General features: G+C 46.9%; 1 protein-coding gene and 1 pseudogene across 2 annotated transcripts in view; both read left to right on the top strand.

Annotated features, from left to right (window-relative positions):
* LOC311341136 (uncharacterized protein) overlaps positions 1–25,016 on the top strand; it is a gene marked incomplete at its 5' end in the record, with an annotated part of 99,317 nt that overhangs the window by 71,458 nt on the left and 2,843 nt on the right. The gene's annotated exons all lie outside the window — the stretch shown is intronic.
* On the top strand, positions 11,353–12,176 carry LOC311340430 (annotated as a pseudogene). The gene has a single exon. The product of its transcript is annotated as an uncharacterized misc_RNA (transcript).

The raw sequence follows: 25,016 nt of genomic DNA on the forward strand, positions 1-25,016 counted from the left end.
CCCCCCGTCAACAATTCTGCCAGACCGCGATCGCGCGCCCCCCCCCCCCCCCCCCCTCCCAACAACTTTCCGGGGGGGGGGGGTTATGTTTGTTGCCACAAACATAAACAAGCACAACTCTATAATATAATGCACACACACGCACAACTATATGTGCATACACAAATACACACACCCTCTCAACTCTATTATCTGCACACAGAACTTCATAATGTGCACACATACCCGTAGCACATGAAGTGTCCACACACACACGCACACACACGCACACACACGCCCAAAACCCCAGTCCCAGGCAGCGACCAGCGATGGGACACAGCCCCAGCTCACATCTTCCAAGAGCCACACAAGGAGTCGCTGAGGACAAATACAGAGGTTTAATTAATTAAAACGATGCAGATCATTCTCTCTCTGAGTCCCCAGCCTTAATTACATACTGGACTAATCTTGCAGAGGGGGGGGGGGGAGTGTGAGGAGAGACAGAGTGTGAAAAGAGGATACAAAAGAGGGCAAGGCAGGAGAACGTTCCCTTATCTCCAGTGTACATGAGTAGCTAGCGTTGCTGCTCACACGCAGTGGAGCCGGTGGCTTCTAAATGGGGCAGGGAGGATGGGAAGGTAATCAGGGGGAAAGAAGGGGAAAGGAGAACATGCTTTTTATTCACCGTGTTCATGTTAGTCAACACATTTATGTGAAGCAAGTCTCCTTAATCTGCAGCAGCAGACAATTGTGACTTGACTATCATTACCGGCCACAGTGGCTGGCTTTACCTTTGGATGACTTGGGCTACGATGAAAAATGTTTTTCAAGATAGATTAGCGATATGGGCCCTGTTGCACAGAGTGCTAGGGTAAGCTGTCGTGTTCCATCTGATGGGATTGGGAGGAGATGTCCTTGTGTTCTGTTCACCCAGGCTGGCAGTTCTTTGACCAATTCAGATTTAAACTGGCGACCTTGGTTTTAGAGGCTCTCAGAAACTGTTTTATTTCACCTTGCCTATGCAAACAGGTCTCCAAAACATAGAGGGCTTTCTCCTCTCTGCCATTCATCCCTTCCCTTTCCATTTTCTCATGTTTTCCTCCCTCTCCACCAATCACAAAGATCCATCATACTCATGTGAACCCTTTCGACGGGTACCAACATATTACCAACATGACCTTCTACTGAACATAAATCAAACATCCCGGGATGCTCGTCCACAAGCTAAGCTAAGGAGGACATGAAGTCCCCTGTTTAAATGGAGCACCAGGGTTTCAGTTCTTATACAAAAACCTAGTGTCGAGGGTCAAAGATTGCTAAAGAAATAATAGATATTTGAACAAAAATTGTATGCACACTCATCCCAATATCACCATAACCCCTTTGCTCGTATCCTTGTACACTCCCAGTGTTCCCATCAGCCTGTGTTTACATAGCTCCACTAGGGCAACTTTATCTGTAGTGGACCCAACATAAGTGTTTTGGTTTCCAACGTTCTAATATGTCTTATAGGATCACATTGTAGTCTGGGCTCGTGGTCCCAGCCTCTGACTTTAGGTACACCACTAAAAACTCATTAAGCCCTTATTAGACCACATTATAATGTTGATGATGTCATGATGCAGGTGTCCTGGATAGAGTTATGCTTCCTGGACTCTGTTAGCATAGCTACAGAGAGTGTGGCACGTTTGATATGCTCATTATAACGCTCCTATACATGACAGCACTAAGAAAATGGGTCTTTACAAAGGGCTTTCACGCCCCTTTCCTTCCTACAACCCTAAGCCTGAAACACATCTTTCAAAGTCTCCTGGTTTTGGAACTGGAGGTGAAACAGCTGCTCTTTGACGTCCCTGAAGGTGTCACGCCTGCAGGCTGCTTGTGTTCCTCTGGGAATAATAACATTAGAACAACCACTCCTTGTGTCAAGTCAAGTGAACCAGATAACCTCCAGGCCAGCCCTTTCTTGGACAATAAGGATCCTGCTAGATGCTAGTATTGAATTGGCCTATGAGGAATCTATACTTGCGGCCCGCATGTCCCCAGCAATCCGTCCTGTTAGCTGTTTCATGCCTTCTATCATAGCACATGATGTTATGAATGCCATGATCCACGTTTTTGTCCTTGGATGCAATGATCATCTCTGTGAAGCGTTCCCAGTATTTCAATGTTGGCTTTCAGATGGGATTCACAATGTCTCATGGTTCACATGGTGGGGATCTTTTTGGCATGTGAGTGTGTCTGCACCATTACCACCGGATGAGACGCCACGCTGTCCAGATGCAGTCCTCCGTGGCCATCGATATCTGGCCAGGTGGAGCACTATGCAATGTTGACCTGAACAAGGACCAAGGCAATGTGACTACTATTGCATCAGGCTTCTTCAGCTAGCTGTCTAATGGGTACCTTTACTTCCTCTGTGCCAGGGAGAAAGTGTCTTCATAACAGAATCACTCCAACACTGTCTATGTATAAATTTGCATCAGCAAGTAATTCAGTCAGATGCATGCTGTCATTTAGATGGAATGGCAAACTTTTAATGCTTGGTTGGCACAGATGTTCTTGGAATCTTGAGAAAATGTCCCTGTGCGTTGCTCCCAGGAATCCAGTCCCAATCTACAGAAGCAGAAGGGACTGTTGATATTGTTCATTCAAAGTTCACCAACATTCAGTTGGTGAACACAATCAATGTACAATGAACGATGTCACACTGTCCCAAAATTGACACCAGATGGTCAACAGCCAATGAACAGCCAAAACAAGTATGATGCCTACAGAAGGTCACACGATGGCACCCGAACGGCCACACAATGGCTACACGATGTTGTATTGAGAGTACGATGCATTCGAACTAGGTCACGAAGGCGTCATGTGACCTCCCGATGGTATAAACCTTCATATAATCATCATCTAAATATCTATATAATCAATATATATAATCTATATAATATATCTGTCGCAGCAGTTCAAATGAGGCTATTGATTTTCTGTTTACAAAGGTGTCTGATTTGTTTATCATTTATGAAAATACAAATTTTGAAATTAAAGCTAAATTTTTTATAGTTTATTTAGCATATTATATTATGCTGTTTATGCTGAGACTGCTTTGCTTTTTGCTACCTGTAGGGGTCTGTGTGCGGGCTTTGCACACCGCCCAGGTATCTGGTGTGTGTTTGTCAGGTGAAAACTTAATGTCAAGGGAAAGAAAAAAGTATTTTCACCACTTATTAGGTTCACTCATTGCTTATAATGGTTTAATCATTTCCCAGTATCATTTCCTTAATTTAGAAGACAGTTTTGTTCATTTTTGAATTGTAAAATAAATGAAATTTATTGAAATTTTTTTGTAAATTATTGGCAAGCTGACATTGCCTGTTGTACCCACGGTCCAAACATAGAACAGCCGAGACAATAGCTATATAATCATCTTCATATAATATATATAATAACCAGGAACTGAATTGTGATTAATTGTGATTGAATTCAGTCAGCGTCGATAGCGGCGCCCATGTCGGCTGCGGCTGCTTTGGCTCATGATACTAGGACTATATACGGCATCAGAAACAGTTAGATCCTTAACAACAGCACAGAGGTACATCACTAAATACATATACAACCGTCAGTTCGTGTTGACACTTCGTGGATCCAGCGGTTTCGGGTCGGTAAACACCAAAGCGGTAACCACTCTACACAACCTCGGACTGCTACGTCAGTCGGATCCAGCGGCCTGCGGAGCAGCAGAGTTTCCCACCGGCACAGGCCGCCCCAGGGAGGCGGTGTGACAGAAAACGGAAGCGCTGCTGTCGCGGTGGGCTAGCAGCGAAGCTAAAAGCTAAACCATTCGCCACTTCCATCCATCCTGCTCGCCAACGTACGTTCTCTAGAGAACAAACTGGACTACCTGAAGCTGGATTTATCCACCAAACGGGAAATCAGGGACTGCTGTGTTCTCATTTTCAACGAGACATGGCTAAACTCATCGGTTCCAGACGTCGCCATTAGCCTGGAGGGGCTAACTACACTCAGAGCAGACAGATGCTACGCTTTCAAGTCACTGCTCCATGGACATTGAGTTTATGATAATTAAATGCAGACCATTCTACCTCCCCGGGGAATTCTCAACATTAATCATCACAGCAGTGTACATCCCTCCCAGTGCAAATACCAAAGAAGCCCTGGGTATTCTCTACAATGCCATCAGCAACCTGCAAACCACACACCCAGAGGGCGTTTTCATAGTGGCAGGGGACTTTAATCAGGCCAACATGAAGACTGTCCAGCATGTGCACTTTGCCACCAACATCAAAAAGGCTTTCAGAGCAGCCCCCCGCCCCCACCTTGGCTCCTCAGACCACCTCTCTGTTATGTTGATTCCAGCATACAAGCATCAGAGGTAAGCCCACACTGAAACACCTGAGCCTGGAACACCTGGAGGGAAAAAACACCCGCGTGCGGATGTTGTTTCTGGACTTCAGCTCAGCATTCAACATGATCATCCCTTCAGCATCTGGTGTGCAAACTGGGTCACTTGGCACCCCCCTATGCAACTGGCTACTGGACTTCCTCACCAACAGGGGTTGGTGAGGAAGGGCTGTGTTCTCAGCTCCCTGCTGTTCACTCTGATGACCCACGACTGTCGTCCCAGATTCAGAACCAACCACTTCTTCAAGTTTGCAGACGACACAACTGTTGTTGGCCTCATCTAGGACAACAACAAACTGGCCTACAGGGAAGAGGTGAAACACCTGGTGGACTGGTGTAAAGTCAACAACCTGATCCTCAATGTTGACAAGACAATATCATTGTTGACTTCAGAAAATCTCGGCCCAGTCATACACCACTCCTCGTCAAGGACACTGCGGTTCAGGTCAGCAGCACCAAGTTCCTGGGGGTGAAAATCACAGAGAAACTAACCTGGTCCCTTAACAAAACCGCCCTGGAAAAAAAGGCACAGCAGTGCCTGCACTTTCTGTGCCGGATGAGGAGAGTCCCCCCCCCCCCCCCCTCCCATCCTGATCACCTTCTACAGAGGCACCATCGAGAGTCCGCTGACCAGCTGCATCTCCGTCTGGTTTGGGGGCTGCAAGGCCTCTGACTGGAAGTCTCTGCAGAGAGTGGTGAGGACAGTGGAGAAAATCATTGGGTCCCGACTCCCTTCCATCCAGAACATTGGGCAAAAGCGCTGCCTAACCAGAGCCCAACGCATCTCCTCTGACCCCTAAAACATGCTGCTATCACTATTTCACTTTATTCTTTTATCAATGAACTTTTTATACATTTAGTAATTTTAACATTTTTTAAATTATACCAGCACTTTATTCGCGACTGTTTCAGACGGGACCCGTTTCAATGTTGCGCTTCTAAACACACATGGTACGACTGCGTTCGGCATCACTTACTTGATGTTGTTTTGATTGAAGATCGGCAGGTTGTAGTGGGTGCGGCGGTGAATGTGTGCGTGCGTGCGCATGTGCGTGTGTGTGTGTTGCGAGCATATGCAATTTCAAAGTAACAAACCAAACAAAGCCGATGCATGCATCCAAAACTATTTGTTCAAAACCAAATAAACAAATCAAAAACAGCGTTGCTTATTCGCTTCAAATACTTTTTCTCTTCAAAACTTGGTAATTAATACGGCGCAGTACCGAGCGGTTGAAAACAATGTTGGCGTCTCCTGTGGCTGCCTTGCGCACCTGCGTTATATTACTTAATATTAGGTTGGAAGTAATGTTTTAAACCTCGCCATGCACACAAGTGTAAACACGAGCCGCATAGCTGCATGACTGCCTGCTTTCAGCGCGTATTTAAAAAATATATATATTACTTGAACGCTACATGCCACTGTTCTTTTTTTGTAATGTTAATAGTGGTTTATTTTTATTCATTACTTGAAGGCTACATGCCAGTGCCACTGTTTTTTGTAATGTTTAAATGTTTTTAATAAATGAGTGTATGTTGAAGTACATGGGATTTATTGTTTTGTTTTTAACCGTGGTATCGAATTGGGTATCGAGAATCGTGGAATTTCACTGGTATTGTTATCGACTACAAAATTTCTGGTATCGTGACATCCCTAATTTGAATTCATGATGCATTAAGTGTCCACTCCACCGTGAGCCAAAAGTAACAAAATTTTGTTTAATGTGTGCACTGATAGTGTGTGTATTGAATGACAAATAAAGAAGAAGAAGTCTAGTCTGTCTAAGGACTGACTGAGGAAGATGCTCTGAGGCTGGCCTTTTATCTGTCCACGTTACCATGACACATGGGAAATGCTTGAGCTACTCTCGGCTGTCTTTGCCGACACCGTGGTCCCATCTCGATGTCATCGTACTCTAATACGTTGGCTACACGACGGCATTGCGAGGGCTTCACGTAGTCGTGTTGCCTTCCTAAGACAATCGAGCAGCTTCATGTTTCCTTCGTATTGTCTTTGTGAGGCAATGGCACCGATGATCACACAAAGTAAAGACGAAGATGACACGATTTGACAAGATGCCCTCACCATTGCCTTACGAAGGGCAAAATGATAACACAAATTCAACACGAAAATTTATTATTATATTATTATCCTTTGGAGATTTTTTGGCATGCCAAAGATTTTGCCACCGCTCACAAAGTTGCTGCCGGAGCCTCAGAAACTCCACCGGTGGTCACACAATGGTTTAAGATGCCCTCACGTATGGCCCAATGTTTTTACGATCAGAACCAAATTTGAACATTTCCTTTATCGTGTGTCCATCTGGTGTCAATTTCGGGACAGTGTTCAATTCAATTCAATTCAATACATTTATTGCCATGTCAACAAGTTCATAGGAATTTGTCTTGGTACAACTCTCAGACAGCCAAACATGAAGGACAGACATCATAAGTACAGAAAACAGACAATGTACAACAAACAATAAACAATCCCAGCAGACAGTAGTACTGCAGACCATACCCAACAGACAGTAAAACAGTAGACAGAGAAAGTGCACAGTGCATACAGTTGTTAAAGTGCTGTTAACATATCTTTAGTGTAAGTTCAGATTTCTGATAGCCAGAGGGTAAGTGCTGTCTCTGAAATGTGATTTGGAGGTCTTAATGCTCCTATATCTTCTTCCAGATGGAAGGAGATTAAAGAGGTCGTGAGCAGGGTGAGAGTGATCTGCTATGATGTTTTTTGCCTTCCTAATTATTCTGGTGGAGAAGAGTGAAGAAAGTGAAGGGAGACTACAGCCTATGATTTTTGATGCTCTGCGTACTACTCTTTCCAGGCTAGTTTTGTCCTGAGCGGTTGTGTGACCGAACCAGACAAGCATGGAAAAAGTGAGCACACTTTCAATAGTTGACCTATAAAAGTGGGTCATGGCAACTCGGCTGACTCTAAAGTTTTTGAGCTGCCACAGAAAGTGGAGTCGCTGGTGGGCTTTGCTGATCTTAATGTTAGTGTCGAGCTCCCATGATAGGGATTCATGGATTGTGGTCCCAAGGAACTGGAAGGAAGTGACCCTCTCCACCTCCACCCCATTAATGGAGAGCGTAGAGAGGGGACTGGGGGACCTTCTAAAATCCACTACCAGTTCTTTGGTTTTTGAGATGTTGAGTATCAAATTAAAGCTTTCACACCATTTCACCAGCCCCTCCACTTCTCTGCGGTAGTCAGACTCATCTCCGTTAGTAATAAGACCAACAACAGAGGTATCGTCTGCAAACTTGAACAAGACTGAACTAGTGTGTGATTGACAGAATTGTGTATATAAAGAGTACAGAAGTGGGGAAAGGACGCAGCCCTGAGGGGCGCCAGTGTTCAAAAACTTTGGCTGTGAGACATGGTCATCCATTTTAACCACCTGCTTCCTATTGTATACAAAATTGAAAATCCATTTACAGAGTGATGTACTAACATCAAGTTCCTGTAGAGTGTCAATCACAGGAACGATGGTGTTAAACGCTGAGCTAAAGTCCACAAAGAGGACACGGGCATATGTAGATCTTAACTCCAGATGTGTGTGACGTCAGCATTAGGAGTGACAGTAGTGAGCTGACGCCATAGTGTCTTCCTTGAAGAATTGAAGATCTGCACGTTGTTTTGGATCTCGTTGAGCACCTTCCATTGATTAGTGGGCCCATGCATAGACATAATAAAGAGTAGACGGCGCATTGGATGCTGGGCACAAGAAATGGGGCTGCCATCTTGGGCCGGTCATACTCCTAGTTGCGTAGCAGCAGAAGACACAAAATGCCAGAGCACTGTGCAGCATATTCCTGCTCAAATCGTCGGACCATTGCAAACAGGGCCACAGTTTGACATCGACAACCATCATTCTGACTTGTTGTCATTGGTTGTGTCTGTGTTTCACAAGTTAAGGCTGCACCACATTGCCAAACTCTCCTCTCTTGAACTGCTGAAAGGGAGCACGAGAAAGAAGCTCTGCAAAACAGTCCTCTTGCAGGGGTTTTAGCTCATACAAAAATTTGTGTGCTTATATATAGTTATCTAATGTATTCATTGTTTATGTAGGCTATGTATATATTTATATATAGTTATAATTATATTAATTGTTTCTTCAACTTATTAAAATAGCTGAATTTACTGCCCCTGTTTCTGCTTCTCTATCATATTTATAGTGTGTGATTTCAAAATACCTATCATAGCCTACATCACATATCATAGGGTGAACAGACGTCCCCATTTTTGGTTGCCTGTCCCTGGCTAAATACAGAAAAAACTACCTGTCCCCGTTGTTTTTGAAGACACATTAGGTTTTTCAATCAGATTGTTTGTCAAACTGGAAATTTCCCCCTTTTCGGGGATTATGTTCCCAGTTTTGATTTATATCATATATCAGAATATTCTATTACTGTTAAGCCCACTATGAATTTTAAAATAAGCTGAGCCATGTGTCCTGTATCATGGCTACATGTATGACCTTTGCAGCAAAAGAACCCACGTGAAAATCAGTTTGGTATTCAGTGAGGTTTCATTAATTAAATGCGCTGACAGTTCATTGCACCTGCCAAACGGATTACACTGAGTGGAGCGGTCGACCGGTCCAAGATGGCGGCCCCACGGCTCGTCAGCGCCAGTTGGCAGTAGCGGTCGATGCGGTGTCTACTCTTTATTATGTCTATGGGCCCATGTGTCCCAGTCCAGTGCAGGAGTTGATGGAAGGCTCGTTAAACGGGATTGCTCGAAGGCTCCACTGGAGTTAAGCCGTCAGAATAATTTACCATAAGCTCTTAGAAGGAAACTTGAGCACTCCATATGGGAGAGTGGACAGGAGGGGCTTATTGCTGCAATTTCACAGTATTTAGTCAGGCCATGATGTTGAAGACAAGAGGAATATTTATTTAATATTAAATAACTACTAATTATTGCAATTGTGATTAGGATGATTCTCATAAAGGCATGTGAGTCAGCGTGACCATGCAACGAGGGACTAGACAGATGGCAGAATTGAATGGACAGCAGCACTGGAACACATCAATAGGCTCATTACATCCACATGACATAGACATAAAGAAGAGGTACATAGAGACTCAATAAAGGAAAGAAGACCTACACTTAATACCAAGATCAAAGGATATGTAAATTATCATAAGGTGGTACTTGGGCTGTGGAAGGAAAGGCCGTTCAAAGAGCAGAAGCATGGAAGAGGTCAAACAAGTACATCTCTGCTATCATCCAGAGCTTTCTAGAGTTTTCTCTGACTGCTGCGTTAAAACAGGGGAGGGGGGAATACAACTGACAGCTTGGGAGTTTGAATCTATTACATGCTTCTCTATTTTTTTTGCAATAGTTTAGCAATAAAGTTAGAAATGTGTAAGTTTGGCCTGGAGGAGAACCCACTTAGATAGAGGGATCTAGGGGGCCTCTATCACGGAGGATACTACTGGACCTTCTCCCCACCTCACTTAGACCCAGGCTTTAGTCTCTAGTCTGCTCTTCTGCAGACACACTCATTTGTTATCAGTGGACAGAAGACACATTTCAACATTGTGTTTTAAGCTCTGACGAGGACCATCTTGTCCCATAATGTCCTCGGGAACGATCAGACAATATGCGGCCATTTACAGCAGGGACACACATTTCTTCACAATTTCTGCCATAGTCCCTTCGCTTCCAAACTGCCCTTGTAATAAGTGGAAACCCCCCAATGTCATTCTATCGGTGCATTTATCCAGATCAATACTAGGCATAATACTGGTTGATGGAGCACAATGTCTGGCCTGGAAAATAACACCTACCCACCATAACCACTTACGTATATGAGAGAATAAATTTAGTGCAGCTTATCAAAAACAACTGGATGATCTAAAGGGGGATGGGTTCCGCTCTTCTGTAACGGTCATGGAACTTCATCAATTCATTTTAGTTTAACCAATTGTCTCATGATCTTTCGAAGTTGAATGTATGCATAATACAAGTCATATTCTGCATCCATAAACATGTATTTGCCTTTGTCATTCGAACTAATTCAGTCTTCTAGATGTGCTCTGAGAGTCACAGGCTCTGTGGCCCGTGGCCCGTGACTCTGTGGCCCGTGGCTCTGTGGCCCGTGACTCTGTGGCCCGTGGCTCTGTGGCCCGTGGCTCTGTGGCCCGTGGCTCTGTGGCCCGTGGCTCTGTGGCCCTTGGCTCTGTGGCCCTTGGCTCTGTGGCCTGTGGTTCTGTGGCCCGTGGCTCTATGGCCCGTGGCTCTGTGGCCCGTGGCTCTGTGGCCCTTGGCTCTGTGGCCCGTGGCTCTGTGGCCCGTGGCTCTGTGGCCCGTGGCTCTGTGGCCCTTGGCTCTGTGGCCCGTGGCTCTGTGGCCCGTGGCTCTGTGGCCCTTGGCTCTGTGGCCCTTGGCTCTGTGGCCTGTGGTTCTGTGGCCCGTGGCTCTGTGGCCCGTGGCTCTGTGGCCCGTGGCTCTGTGGCCCTTGGCTCTGTGGCCTGTGGTTCTGTGGCCCGTGGCTCTGTGGCCCGTGGCTCTGTGGCCCGTGGCTCTGTGGCTCTGTGGCCCGTGGCTCTGTGGCCCGTGGCTCTGTGGCTCTGTGGCCCGTGGCTCTGTGGCTCTGTGGCCCTTGGCTCTGTGGCCCGTGGCTCTGTGGCTCTGTGGCCCGTGGCTCTGTGGCCCGTGGCTCTGTGGCCCGTGGCTCTGTGGCCCGTGGCTCTGTGGCCCTTGGCTCTGTGGCCCGTGGCTCTGTGGCCCTTGGCTCTGTGGCCCTTGGCTCTGTGGCCTGTGGCCCGTGGCTCTGTGGCCCGTGGTTCTGTGGCCCTTGGCTCTGTGGCCTGTGGCCCGTGGTTCTGTGGCCCTTGGCTCTGTGGCCTGTGGCTCTGTGGCTCTGTGGCCCGTGGCTCTGTGGCCCGTGGTTCTGGGTAAGATGGCAAGTAAGATGTAAGATGAGTAAGATGGCGCCGCAGATGGCTGCCTCTGTGTTTCGCTGCGCAGCGATTTGTCTTGTTTTGTTTGTTAATTTAGTGTTTTGCCGTATCACCTGGAGCCCTTTCACCAGAGAAGAGCTCATGAACATCGGGGAAACAACTCCTGTGGATTTGTTTCCCAACTTTCTCATCCCATCTGTGGAAATACTGGACATTTTGGTCAAAGGTGCGCTCACCTTTGTTCACGCAGTGAGACGGCGCAAGAGCCGGTGCGCTCGTGCGGCTCCGCCGACGCGGACAACACACTCGGCTACCGGGAATATTTCTCTCCAACGTCAGATCACTGTGCAACAAACTGGACGAGCTCCAGCTACTGGTGAAGAGGAACAGAGACTTTTCTTCATCTTCTGTTTTGTGCTTCATGGAAACTTGGCTGTGTGGATCAACACCGGACTCTGCGCTTGCAGCTGGCAGGCTTCCAGCTGGCAGGCTTCCAGCTGTTCAGAGCGGACCGCAACACGGAGCTTTCCGGCAAAGCGAAGGGTGGAGGTATCTGTTTCTACATCAACAGTGGCTGGTGTAAAGACGTAACAGTGATCCTACAGCACTGTTCTCCTGTTCTGGAAACCCACATCATTAACTGTAAACCCTTTTATTCCCCCCGTGAGTTTGCTTCGTTCATTCTGGTCGGGGTTTACATTCCACCGCAGAACAACGTGCAGGAGGCACAACGTCAGCTGGCCGACCAGATACTGGACGTGGAGCGGACTAACCCGGACTCCTTTGTTATTGTTGTCGGTGACTTTAACAGAGGAAATCTCAGCCATGAACTCCCCAAATACCACCAGCTCATTAAGTGCCCAACCAGACAGGAGAACACGCTGGATCACTGTTACACAACACTTGCACTGGGACACTCTGACCACGTCATGGTCCATCTGATTCCTGCATACAGGCAGAAATTAAAACTCTGTAAACCTGTTGTGAGGACGTCTAAGAAGTGGACTAGTGAGGCTGTGGAGGATCTTCAGGCGTGCTTGGACTGCACTGACTGGGACATTTTCAGGTCTGCCACCAACAGTCTTGATGAGTACACAGATGCTGTGACATCTTATATCAGCTTCTGTGTGGACAGCTGTGTACCATCTCGCAGCAGGGTGATCTACAATAACAACAAACCCTGGTTCACAGCAGAACTCTGACAGCTAAGGTTGGCAAAGGAGAAGGCGTTTCGGAGCGGAGACAAAGACCAGTTTAAGGAGTCCAAATACAGGTTTAGCAAGGCGGTGAGAGATGCTAAACTCTCGTATTCAAAGAGACTCCAACAGCAGTTCTCAGATAACGACCCAGCGTCTGTCTGGAAGGGTCTGAGACTGCTCACCAACTACAAACCGTCTGCAGATTCGTCTGCAGATACTGCAGATTCGACAGACAATGCAGTCCTGTTACCATCCCCCGTACCCCCATTCACCATCGCCCGATCACCACACCCCCCCACCTCAGCAGGAGCCCAGGAATGTCCTCTCCTGCCTACCTCTGAGACCCCCTCCCCCCCTCCGACACCTCTCTCCATCTTGGAGAGGGATGTCAACAGACTGTTCAAGAGGCAGAGACCCCGCAAGGCAGCTGGACCGGACTCTGTCTCCCCCTCCACCCTCAAGCACTGTGCAGATCAGCTGTCTCCAGTGTTTACAGACATTTTTAACACCTCGCTGGAGACATGCCATGTACTAGCCTGTTTTAAATCCTCCACCATCATCCCCATCCCCAAAAAAACAAGGCCCATAGAACTCAAAGACTACAGACCAGTCGCCTTGACCTCTGTGGTCATGAAGTCCTTTGAGCGCCTTGTCCTGTTGCACCTCAAATCCATCACGGACCCTCTCCCCCTGCAGTTTGCCTACAGAGCCAACAGGTCTGTGGACGATGCTGTAAACATGGCCCTCCACTTCATCCTCCAGCACCTGGACTCAGCAGGAACCTACGCCAGGATCCTGTTTGTGGATTACAGCTCTGCCTTCAATACCATCATCCCGACCTTGCTACAGGACAAGCTCTCCCAGCTGCACATGCCCGACTCCACCTGCTGGTGGATCACTGACTTCCTGTCTGACAGGAAGCAGCATGTGAAGCTGGGGAAGCATGTCTCCAACAGCCTGACCATCAGCACCGGATCCCCTCAGGGCTGCGTTCTTTCTCCCCTACTCTTCTCCCTGTACACCAACAGCTGCACCTCCAGTCACCAGTCTGTCAAGCTCCTGAAGTTTGCGGATGACACCACCCTCATTGGGCTCATCTCTGGCGGAGATGAGACTGCCTACAGGTGGGAGATTGACCACCTGGTGACCTGGTGTGGCCAAAACAACTTAGAGCTCAATGCTCTAAAGACAGTGGAGATGGTTGTAGACTTCAGAAGGAATGCAGCCCCACCCTCCCCCATCACTCTGTGTGACTCCCCAGTCGACACTGTGGAGTCCTTCCGCTTCCTGGGCACAGTCATCAGCCAGGACCTCAAGTGGGAGCAGAACGTCAGCTGCATCCCCAAAAAGGCACAGCAGAGGATGTACTTCCTGTGGCAGCTGAAGAAGTTCAACCTGCCAAAGACTATGATGGTGCACTTCTACACCTCCATCATAGAGTCCATCCTTACCTCCTCCATCACCATCTGGTACGGTGCTGCTACAGTCAAAGACAGGAGCAGACTGCAGCGTATCATCCGCAGTGCTGGAAAGGTGATTGGCTGCAACCTGCCGTCCCTCCAGGACCTGCACGCCTCCAGGACACTGAGACGTGCAGGGAAGATCATGTTGGACCCCTCCCACCCCGGACATAAACTGTTCGAAACACTCCCCTCCAGCAAGAGGTTGAGGTCTGTCAAGACCAAAACCTCACGCCACAAAAACGGTTTCTTCCCGTCCCCCACTGACACGCACACTACCCCCACTGACACGCACACTACCCCCCCTTCATCCACCACCACACACAGTCATCTGCCTATGATGACACAAGTTTTGCACTACTTGCATCATTCTGCACAATTGTATATTTTATTCTAATTCTTCTTATTATGGTTCATTTGTATATAGTGTCTTTTTAATTTATTTTATTATTATCTTTTTTATTTTTTTATTTTTGGAATATCTTATTGTATTGGACCACTTGCTTTATTGTTTATCGTTTATCGTTTATTGTCTGTAAATATTGTGCGCACTGAAAACCAAGAAAAATTCCTCATGTGAAAATGTATTTGGCAATAAAACCTTTTCTGATTTTCTGATTTCTGTGGCCCCGTGGCCCCGTGGCCCCGTGGCTCTGTGGCTCCGTGGTCCCGTGGCTCTGTGGTCCTGTTGCTCTGTGGCTCTGTGACCCTGTGGCTCTGTGCTCCCATGGCTCTGTGGCCCTGTGGCTCTGTGGCCCCATGGCCCCATGGCTCTGTGGCCCCATGGCTCTGTGGCCCCATGGCTCTGTGGCCCCATGGCCCCATGGCTCTGTGGCCCCATGGCCCCATGGCTCTGTGGCCCCATGGCTCTGTGGCCCCATGGCCCCATGGCTCTGTGGCCCCATGGCTCTGTGCTCCCATGGCTCTGTGGCCCTGTGGCTCTGTGGCCCCATGGCTCTGTGGCCCCATGGCCCCATGGCTCCGTGGCTCTGTGGCCCTGTGGCTCTGTGGCCCCATGGCTCTGTGGCCTGTGGCTCTGTGGCCCATGGCCCCGTGGCTCTGTGGTCCTGTGGCCCTGTGGCTCTGTGGCCCATGGCCCCGTGGCTCTGTGGCCTGTGGCCCTGTGGCCCATGGCCCCGTGGTCCTGTGGCCCTGTGGCTCTGTGGCCCCGGTCCAGACGACAGTGCTCACTCTCTGCAGGGCGTGGGGCTGCAACTCCCTTCATAGAAGTGAGGAGGGTTAACAATACACACAGAGGAACACACAGGAACACACTCTCACACACACAGGAATACAAAGACACTCTCACACACACAGGAATACAAAAACACTCTCCCACACACAGGAATACATGCACACACACACACACACACAGGAAAACAAACACACACACACACAAACAAACAGACACACACACACACACACTCACAGTGTCTATTCTGATCTATTCTGATCCCTCTGGGGAAATGGTCGAGTGAGAGAGAGAGAGAGACAGGGTGCGTCTGTCTGCTGATCCTTAAGCTGGTGGCTGGGGATCCTAGACTCAGGAACCAATGCTACATCATCACAGGACTGGCTGTACACAAATACAATCCAAGTTACAGCAAACCACAGCCAAGTCACATCCTCGTGTTCAAAGAAGAAACAAAGATGCAAAGGTAATGCAGCATTTGAAGAGGTTTTAGTTGTATCATTGAACACATTTGGAACTAGTTACACAAGTGTGTTTGTGTGTGTGTGTATCATATGTGAAATATAGGGGTAGCCATTCAAGGTGTGAACGAGAAACCTCAGTGTGGGAGTGTGTGTGGATGATGGCTGGTTTGAACTGTACACCTGTTGCACATTAGTAATCAGAGTGTGCCGGTTAGACCAGACGTCACCACACACACCCAGGGAGATCTCCTGCATGGCAGGATGGAGTGCCAGGCCATGTATCATCATCTGCAAACCTTACAGTAACACACATACACAAACACCACCACCCTGGGCCTGTGTTTAGTGAGCCAAAGAGGAGGGGGGCAGCCAGCCCGGTGGTGTGTAGCGTGGACATCGCTACAGTCTCCTGATGGGTTTAGGTTGTGTTGGAGCAGTATTAGTCGGTGTGTGTCACAATGCATGTCTCCCACTGAGACCCCAACAGGGCGTCTCCCACTGAGACCACAACAGGCTCCCTCGTGTCCCTTGCATTCTGTGGTCTGTTCCTCTACCTAGTGGATTGAGCAAACTGCAGACCCACACCAACCTCTCTCTCTCTTTCTTAAGAGAGGTTAAGAGATTTTTTTTTTAATACATTTTTTTATTTAAGGTTGAAAGCGAAGAAGGTCCCCAAGATATTCTCTCTCTCTCTCTCTCTCTCTCTCTCTCTCTCTCTCTCTCTCTCTCTCTCTCTCTCTCTCTCTCTCTCTCTCTCTCTCTCTCTCTCATTCTCTCCCATCTGCACTCTCTTTTTCCTTGCTCAGTCTTTTTGATTAATCTGATGACCGTCCCTCCAACATATAAACAGACACACACACACACACACACACACACACACACACACAGTATCTCCAACTTGGTCCCGGTCCTGATCCATTGTGGGGTTGCGGGCCCCTCAGCAAGAGTAATGAGCCTCGCTGGGCCCTGCAGCCTGGAGCTTCACCACACCAGGGGCTAGACGAGGCCCCGCTAGTGCCAGACTCACACCCCCAGACGGACTGAGACGTCCCTGTACAGTTGTTGAACCAGCAGTATGAGCGCTTCCCTCTCTCTGGTGGTTTCCTGGACCTTTGGCCTGCTTTACGTCAGAGTCGCTGGTCTAACGCTGGTCCTAGGGGCCCCTTGGAAACAGCATCTAATAGAAACAATGCTAAAACACTTATCCCCAAGGGGAATTTGAAGTTCAATAGTCAGAGCGTAAATTCTTGATTAGCCTTCATCCAAAGTGTCCGAGGTGAACCAACAACCTTCCTCCATACTGCCTGTCTATTGGCTCCCAGGAAGGGCAAGAGGGAGGAGCCAGGTGGACTGGTTGTTATAGATCCAGTCAATCAGTTCCTCCAGTTCAAATGCTTCGCCTTTGTTTGCAGACCAGAAATAACCAGGATCCATTGTAGGAATATAGGGAGAGTTTCCAGGGATCAATTAAAGCGGGATGGAGGAGGCTGCTTGGAGACGGTTTTATATGGTTTGGCATGCTGTTCAGGGAGTGTTTGTGTTTTGAGATGAAATATGAAGAGATATAGTCTGGTAGGCGCATGGAAAAACACTGACTTACTCTCTCCCTGCAGGAAGGCTGGATTAATCGTCGAGATTGTCTCAATTTGGCATCTAGAGGATTGGAACTAACACATACCTGGTGCCCGCTGAGGTGTACACACACAAACACACACACAAACAGACGCACACACATACACCCCTCACAGTGATTGGATGCTGTAAAAAAAGAGGATAGGAGTGGAGAGCGGTAATGGCATGCAGAACATGAACACACAAACAAAAGCCAACTCATATTTACCAACACAGCGTGTTTATTAGACAAGCTTTCCCTAGGCCAATTCCACATCCCCGCAAATAAACAGCGCGGAACAAATTTACAGTGCAACGAAGACGCTACCTCCATGTATTATTGTTGACACTGCAATCAGGATCGCAATAGGGCTATTAGAAGTCTCGAAGTTGGACCTGGCTGTATATTCCTCTCGTGTTGTTTCCCGTGTTGCTGGTGTACGCTACACATTGATGCTCTTGTGATTTTTGTTGATTACAACATAGTGTTTTATAAGACAGCTCAGCATTTGGTGGTATGAACAGGGTTGTGTTGCCTCAGTACAGCTACCTCAGAGATCTGAATGGTGGGTATCTAACACACTGCATTTCAACCTCTCTACGTCATGGCACATTTTGTCCACAATCCCTCCCACTGTTGGGAGGCCCTAGGCCTGTTGTATTGGGGGCCTAGGCAATCCCTTATGACTCTTCCAGCTAGAGATGCCCCTGCGTACAACAATATAAGTATGGACACATTGCAGGCTAATTAGACCCCTTACGTATGAGAGGACCTTAAACAAAATATATCCAATGCCCACAAGAATTATCTAGCAAGCAGTACTTATTTATTCTGTTACATGGCCATGGGGGGTGAAAACAACAAACGAGCCCAGCTCACCAACAAACACATCACTTATTTAACAGGCCTTTGCTAATTAGCTTAAATTAAAGGCAAGAGAGGGAAAAGTAAAGATACTGTGGGCACTTCATCACACACTGTTTTATCTCAGTACACAACCACACACACACGCATGCACACAGTCGTTACTATAAACTGCTCTCTCTATTGACCTGTTAAACAGTGCTAGCACTTCAGTATGTGGTTTGAGGCAAGTCACAAAAACGACATTACATGACACAACACTTAAAGCAAACAGCACACCACTCAACAAAGGTCAAACTGAAAGAGAAGTGCTTCCAGCATACAGGGTGGGGGGGAGGGGGGGGGGGATATCAAATATATATAATATTTGGTTGAACATTGGGCTTTGCATAGCATTAAACCATTCAGGCCTTGAGAGGCCCCATCAAACCCAGAGAGCCCATGCAATCCCTGCTTGCCTTAGAGGACCCATCACACCCTCAGAGCCCATGCAGTTCCTGCTGCTGGCATTGAGCCGTACTTGTCTCACAGTACTACTCCATTGGGGTACTTAGACGCTTGAAAGGGTCCCGGCAAGTTTGAGCTACACATGCCGTCCGTTGATTGGTCGACAGAATCACTTCCGTGCAACAGGGGGATAATAACAAACAAACACAGTACCCGCAAGGTATTTCTGGACAACGGCTAAAGCTTTGTTTATTGAAGAAAATGACGCACAAAAGTTTGCCATCCTTCTTGGACGTCCTACATTGTTGCTTGCTCTTTGTTCATTGTGCGCATTCTTCTTTTTCCTTGGATTTATTAGCAGGCTACGCTGTGTCGGGCTGCCATGAGATCACGATGCTTACGTAGCTGCCGTGGCTATCACCGTCCGGCTTAAACCCCGCCCTACCATAAGGGTACTGGCGGCAGTGGAAACGCGAGCCGTAACTGAGCTGGGCTATACCGCACCCTCACTACTGGGCTGAGGCGTGCTGGGTCTGAAGCGTACTCGCCAGTGGAAATGCGCCATTAGTGCTCATGCAGTCCCTGCTGGCCTTAGAGGACCCATCACATCCTGTCGCGTGGCAACATTCGCCTGTTCGCGTGAACAGGCAAATGTTGCCACGCGACAAATCTAAATATGTCGCTGTGCACAACTGTGTGTTCATACCGCACATTGAAACGTGTCGTGGGGCGAATTTTGTCGCGGAACGTTTTTGCCAATTCATTCTCATCAACCATGGCCGAGATAACCACCATTGCGTGTCTGTACCTGTTGTGGAAGAGGGAGAGACGTCGGAATGCCCGTCGTTTATGGGTTAATAATATAATCTGGAGGCACATACCGCTTTGTGCCATGATATTATATATATCGTATATATATTATATTATATAGATATTTATATATTATATATATAATATCATATAATATTATATATAGAGCTCCAGGAGTCGCAAACGGCAACAATCACTTTCTCCTCCAAGCTGCGGTTCACTGCGGAGTGCAGGGAACGGTTGGCCCAGCCGGTTGAACGGTGATTGGCTGTTTTACGTTACTTCACCCACGTTACCCACAGGGAGTGAACGCTGATTGGCTGTCTCATGCGAATGCCGCAGAGAAGTTCAAATATTTCAACTTCTGTGAAATTTTGTCGCGCATTCGCGCTGCAAATCCATGTGAACGCGCCCGTGACTGGGAAAACTGTCGCCCCATCAATCAAATCTTGCCACAGGTTTTTGCTGCGACAAATTTTGCCAGATACGCGTCTCTACGTTCAATGTGCGGTGTAAACACACAGTTAGAGCCCATGCAGTCCCTGCTGGCCTTAGAAGACCCATCACACCCTTAGAGCCTTAGAGGACCCATGCTGGAGGCTTCCTGTGGGTCACGTCGTCGACCTCTATGTCAGAATCCCATTTCTGGTGGATTATTAGTCTGATTGGGACCGGCCACGGTTCTCCTCCACTTGACCTTCACTAATGGTGGTGACTCCCTTGCAAACCAAACCAAGGTTTGGTTTGCAGACGTATTCACCTTGACAACACCCCTCCCCCACCACCACGCTGAGGAGTCTTCTCCAGGCAGCAGAGTGCTGTCTCGTCAAAGCGAGGCCTCAGGCCCTGGGTATAGGGGTAGTGGCCCAGAGGACCTGGGGGGCGGGCTCTTGTTGAAAGCAGACAAAAAGTCAATAAAGAGAAAAGCTGTGCATGGTGAATAGTGTGATATAGTAAGAAGCCGGTCTCAGCCGACATTGCTAGTATCTCTCTAGGCACATGGTGTCTGTTTGGAGCAACCTTCCAACAGACCCCCTGAAATCACACTCCAAGGACAGCCCAGTCTCGCTGATTCGCTGGTTACTACAATAGCTCCTTCTGATTTGCTCAAATTGCTGGCAGGTGATGTTGACCCGGAACTACTTTGAGCCAATCAGAACAAAGCAAATGGCGTAAGCTGTGTTTACTGCAGGTTCCTGCTGGGCCTTGGGATTGGTTTGTTAGTGGGAACACAGTCTGTTTCTTTCAAAAGAGAGACACAACACAATACTTCCAAATTGTACATGTCTTCATTTCTACTGAGGTTAGGGTTTGGATAGGAGTCAAACTATAACTCTGTAATGACTTATTTTACCCAACCCTGTACACATTATTGACAGCATGCTAGATTACTGAAAATATACTCAACAATATGCTACATATTGTCTCATGTTCTACCATTACATGCAAGAGTCAAATGTGTCTAGTCAAAGAAAGGTATGCAAATAAAAAATAAAAGGTTGCGTTGTCATGCACAGCTGGGCTCGCCCAAGCGGTGGGTGACCAGTATCTACTGAGGCCAAACTGAACCATATATTATCAGCCAATCAAACAGCAAGGACACAGGAAACAACAAAAGCAGGTCACCGGCAAACACTATTAAAACGCTGTAAAATATGTACCTAATAAACTCCATGTTCAGGTTAAATATGAGCTTGTTAATGGTGCTGGGATTTTACGTAAGTACATAAGTAATAAATACAGTAAATGAAATAATATTAAATGTCAATAAGAATGAAATATACACCATAGCTGGAATCAGGAGCCCATGGTGCACATGGTTTACACAACCAACCCTAGTTTAACAGTACGGTACACTGCTTAACCAACCAAACCTAGTTTAACAGTACGGTACACTACGTAACCAAACCTAGTTTAACAGTACGGTACACTGCTTAACCAAACCTAGTTTAACAGTATGGTACACTGCTTAACCAACCAAACCTAGTTAAACAGTACGGTACACTGCTTAACCAACCAAACCTAGTTTAACAGTATGGTACACTATGTAACCAAACTTAGTTTAACAGTATGGTACACTATGTAACCAAACTTAGTTTAACAGTATGGTACACTACGTAACCAAACCTAGTTTAACAGTACGGTACACTGCTTAACCAAACCTAGTTAAACAGTACGGTACACTACGCAACCAAACCTAGTTATACAGTATGGTACACTGCTTAACCAAACCTAGTTATACAGTACGGTACACTGCTTAACCAACCAAACCTAGTTTAACAGTACGGTACACTGCTTAACCAAACCTAGTTTAACAGTATGGTACACTGCTTAACCAACCCTAGTTTAACATTATGGTACACTGCTTAACCAAACCTAGTGTAACAGTATGATAAAATGCTTAACCAACCAAACCTAGTTTAACAGTATGATACACTGCTTAACCAACCAAACCTAGTTAAACAGTATGATACACTGCTTAACCAACCAAACCTAGTTAAACAGTATGTCATCTGAGTGTGATATGACAATGTGAGGCAGTGTTAGTAAAGGGGGTTTAGGGTTGGTATGTACAGTAGTGTTTGATGTGGTGCCTGGCTTGTTTCCATCAGAGAGTGATGGTTGAATCATCTTGAGTTGAGCCAGAGCTACTCCAGCAGCGGACATCCTCATTCAGAGAGAAAGAGGCTTCACTTGAAAGCTATTATTATGCATGAGTGCTGAAGAAATGAACAAATTGCATCTTTTGTAAGACACGGGTCAGTCTCCATTAAGAGACGGACAGAGAGAGACGAGGGTGAACGAAGCGGTCACCAGGGAGCCAATGAAGTCAAAGAGCCGCGCTAAAGGCTGTCATTAGGGGCGACACTCACGAAACGAGCCAATCACCACTCTAGCGGTGATAGAGGTGGGCGGGAACACCGGACACTTTCTCATTAGATGGTCAGACAGCCAATAATAAGGTAAGTCACCAGGCAGAGGCGCTGGAGATATTATCAGGGCCCATCTGGTGGTGGGTGACCCCGGGCCACACTGATCAGACACCCGTCCACACATTATTATTACCTGACTAATTACATCGGCAGAGAGAGAGAGCGAGAGAGAGAGAGAGAAAGAGAGGAGAGAGAGAGAGAGAGGTGGAGGGAGAAGGGAGAGGAGAGAGAAGGGAGAGAGAGAGGGAGAGGGAGAGGAAAGAGAAGAGAGAGGGTTACAGTACTATCATATATACAGTATATATATATATATATATATATATATATATATACACCTTGGACATGCAATATTGATTTCAAAGTAGCATATGTCGATGTATCTCCCGTAACACTGTGCATACACGCTTTAAGGAGTATAGGAGAACTATAGTCCCTCAGAAAATGAAAGAATCGATATACAGCATCAAATGAGAAAATTAATAAATGAAAAACAACAGTCAGGAATCAAAGCTGCATCAATCAATCATATCATTGCTTATAATGTCGAGGACAGCATTAAAACATAAAATAACTGCATCTAAATGGTTCAATCCTTACATCAATCCACCTTTTCATGTAACAAGATCTGCACCAGAGGCTGGAGGACCCTCACGCTAATGAAACCATGCAGCTACATCACCTGTCAATCACCACCAACAAGAACTGAGGGAGGAAAGAAAATTGGACCAATAAGAGTAAAGAGAACACCTCACTTTAGTCGATTTTGGAGTGAAAATTATCTGTTAGAAGACACAATGTAGATTGTTGTCAATTGTAGTGTGTGTGTGTGTGTGTGTGTGTGTGTGTGTGTGTGTGTGTGTGTGTGTGTGTGTGTGTGTGTGTGTGTGTGTGTGTGTGTGTGTAATTAAACAGGCTTCTACAAAGGGGGGGATGTCATACACCCGAGGATTTTCAAAAAGCTGTCTAGCAGGCTGTGAAGAAGCTAACGCAGTGTTCTTCTCCCCCTACGGCTGACAGCACTGTGCGGGTATTTCTATGTACCGCTGTGATAACTTATTTTACTTTTGTAAGCCAATACTTTCAAGGTCAGTCAATAAATACTTGACTTAATATGCTGCCCCTGTCTTTATGTTGTTGCCGGACATATTTTCTCCTGTTTAGCTATTTTACGTCATACAACATTAGATTCATGTATTTTTGTTTATGGAGTTGCCATCTAGTGGACACAAGAAAGATCTCTGTATCCAACAACAAATTGATACTGTCTTTCTTAATGCACCTATTGAATGGGTCATATTAATCAGAAAAATAGCCCCACCTGAGATGTTTTTCAGCAGCCGCCACTGTGTGTGTTTGTGTGTGTGCTTGTGCATGTGCATGCATTTGCATGTTCATCTTCATCTTCATTGTATATTTCATCGTAATGTGTGTATAGGCATCATAATTGCAAACTGCTCTAATGCGTCTTATGTTGACACATTCTGCAAGTCGCATTAAATCAATTGTGCTGGACGTGCGTCCATAAGAAGACCTCCCCAGGCTCGCCTGTCTCCACGGCGTGTTCCTCTTTAAGACCGCCGTGACGCTGGGCTGGGATCATTCACTGCACCCTAACTGCCCGCTTGCCGCTGCGGTTTCACGTTGATGTCCTGGTTAATACCAGCCTCCAGGTTCCTCCGGCCTTCCTTTTTGTGCGTGGCATTGGAATACACTGTGGGAGCGCTTAGCGATAACGCCAGCAGATTAATATTCATGTCACAGTGGGGCCCGCAGCAGAGCCGTCACCCCCCAGATCCGCCGTAATCTGTGTCCTTGGGTAGGTTAGAGCAGCCGTGAATCCTCCAAACTGTACACACTACATACTATTTCTACTAAACAGTGTGCTTATTCAAATGTAATCAGATGCTAACAATATACAACCTGTTAAAAAACTGTGTTTCCTTTCAGGATGAAATCTTTCCTGCACTACACATACATACATGAGATGTATGTATGTCTGTATGAGACATTTCATACTGCTCCCTCATGCAGTATGAAAAAAAAGTGTCCACAGTGCTGAAGGAATCTATTTGTGAAATAAAGCTGCAGATTAAGATGAAATTTTATTAATCCCAGAAAGGAAATCTCAGACCGGAGAATCGTCCACTAAATCTCAGCCATTTGCGGTGCCTGTCTGTCAGAACACGGTCCAGATATCTGGTCCTGGTGTAAGTACCATCAGCCCCTCCCCACTCGCTTTAATTAAAACATTGTATGGTGCCATCTTCCATCCTGCAGGATTCATAAAAGAACTGTGGAAACAGCTTTGGTTTTAACCACCGGCATCGCAGACACATTAACACCTGCTTAATATGCACCACTTATTTACAGCCTCCCCAGCCGTTCATAGATGAGATGGCGGGTAGAGGCGGCCGGCGGCCAGCGGCGGGAGTTTCCGAGTGACAGAGCGCTGAACTAAGTGAAAGGGACCGGGGGTGTCTGCTGAGTTGGAATAACTGGGGGAACATTACATCTGTCATGCTTTACAAAGCGCCCATCGCTCTAAACAGAGTGGAAAATAATGTACTGAAGGCCATCACACGCACCGCTGGAAATAATTAATCTGTGGTATGCACGTTAAGAAACAGAAGTGAAAGGAGATGAGGAAAAAAAAGCACAGGGGCCATTTAATTATTTGAGACCCAGCGTTGTTTCTTCGTGTGTGTGTCTC

This window comes from Micromesistius poutassou (assembly GCF_964030765.1).
Source record: "Micromesistius poutassou genome assembly, chromosome: 3".
Taxonomy (NCBI): domain Eukaryota; kingdom Metazoa; phylum Chordata; class Actinopteri; order Gadiformes; family Gadidae; genus Micromesistius; species Micromesistius poutassou.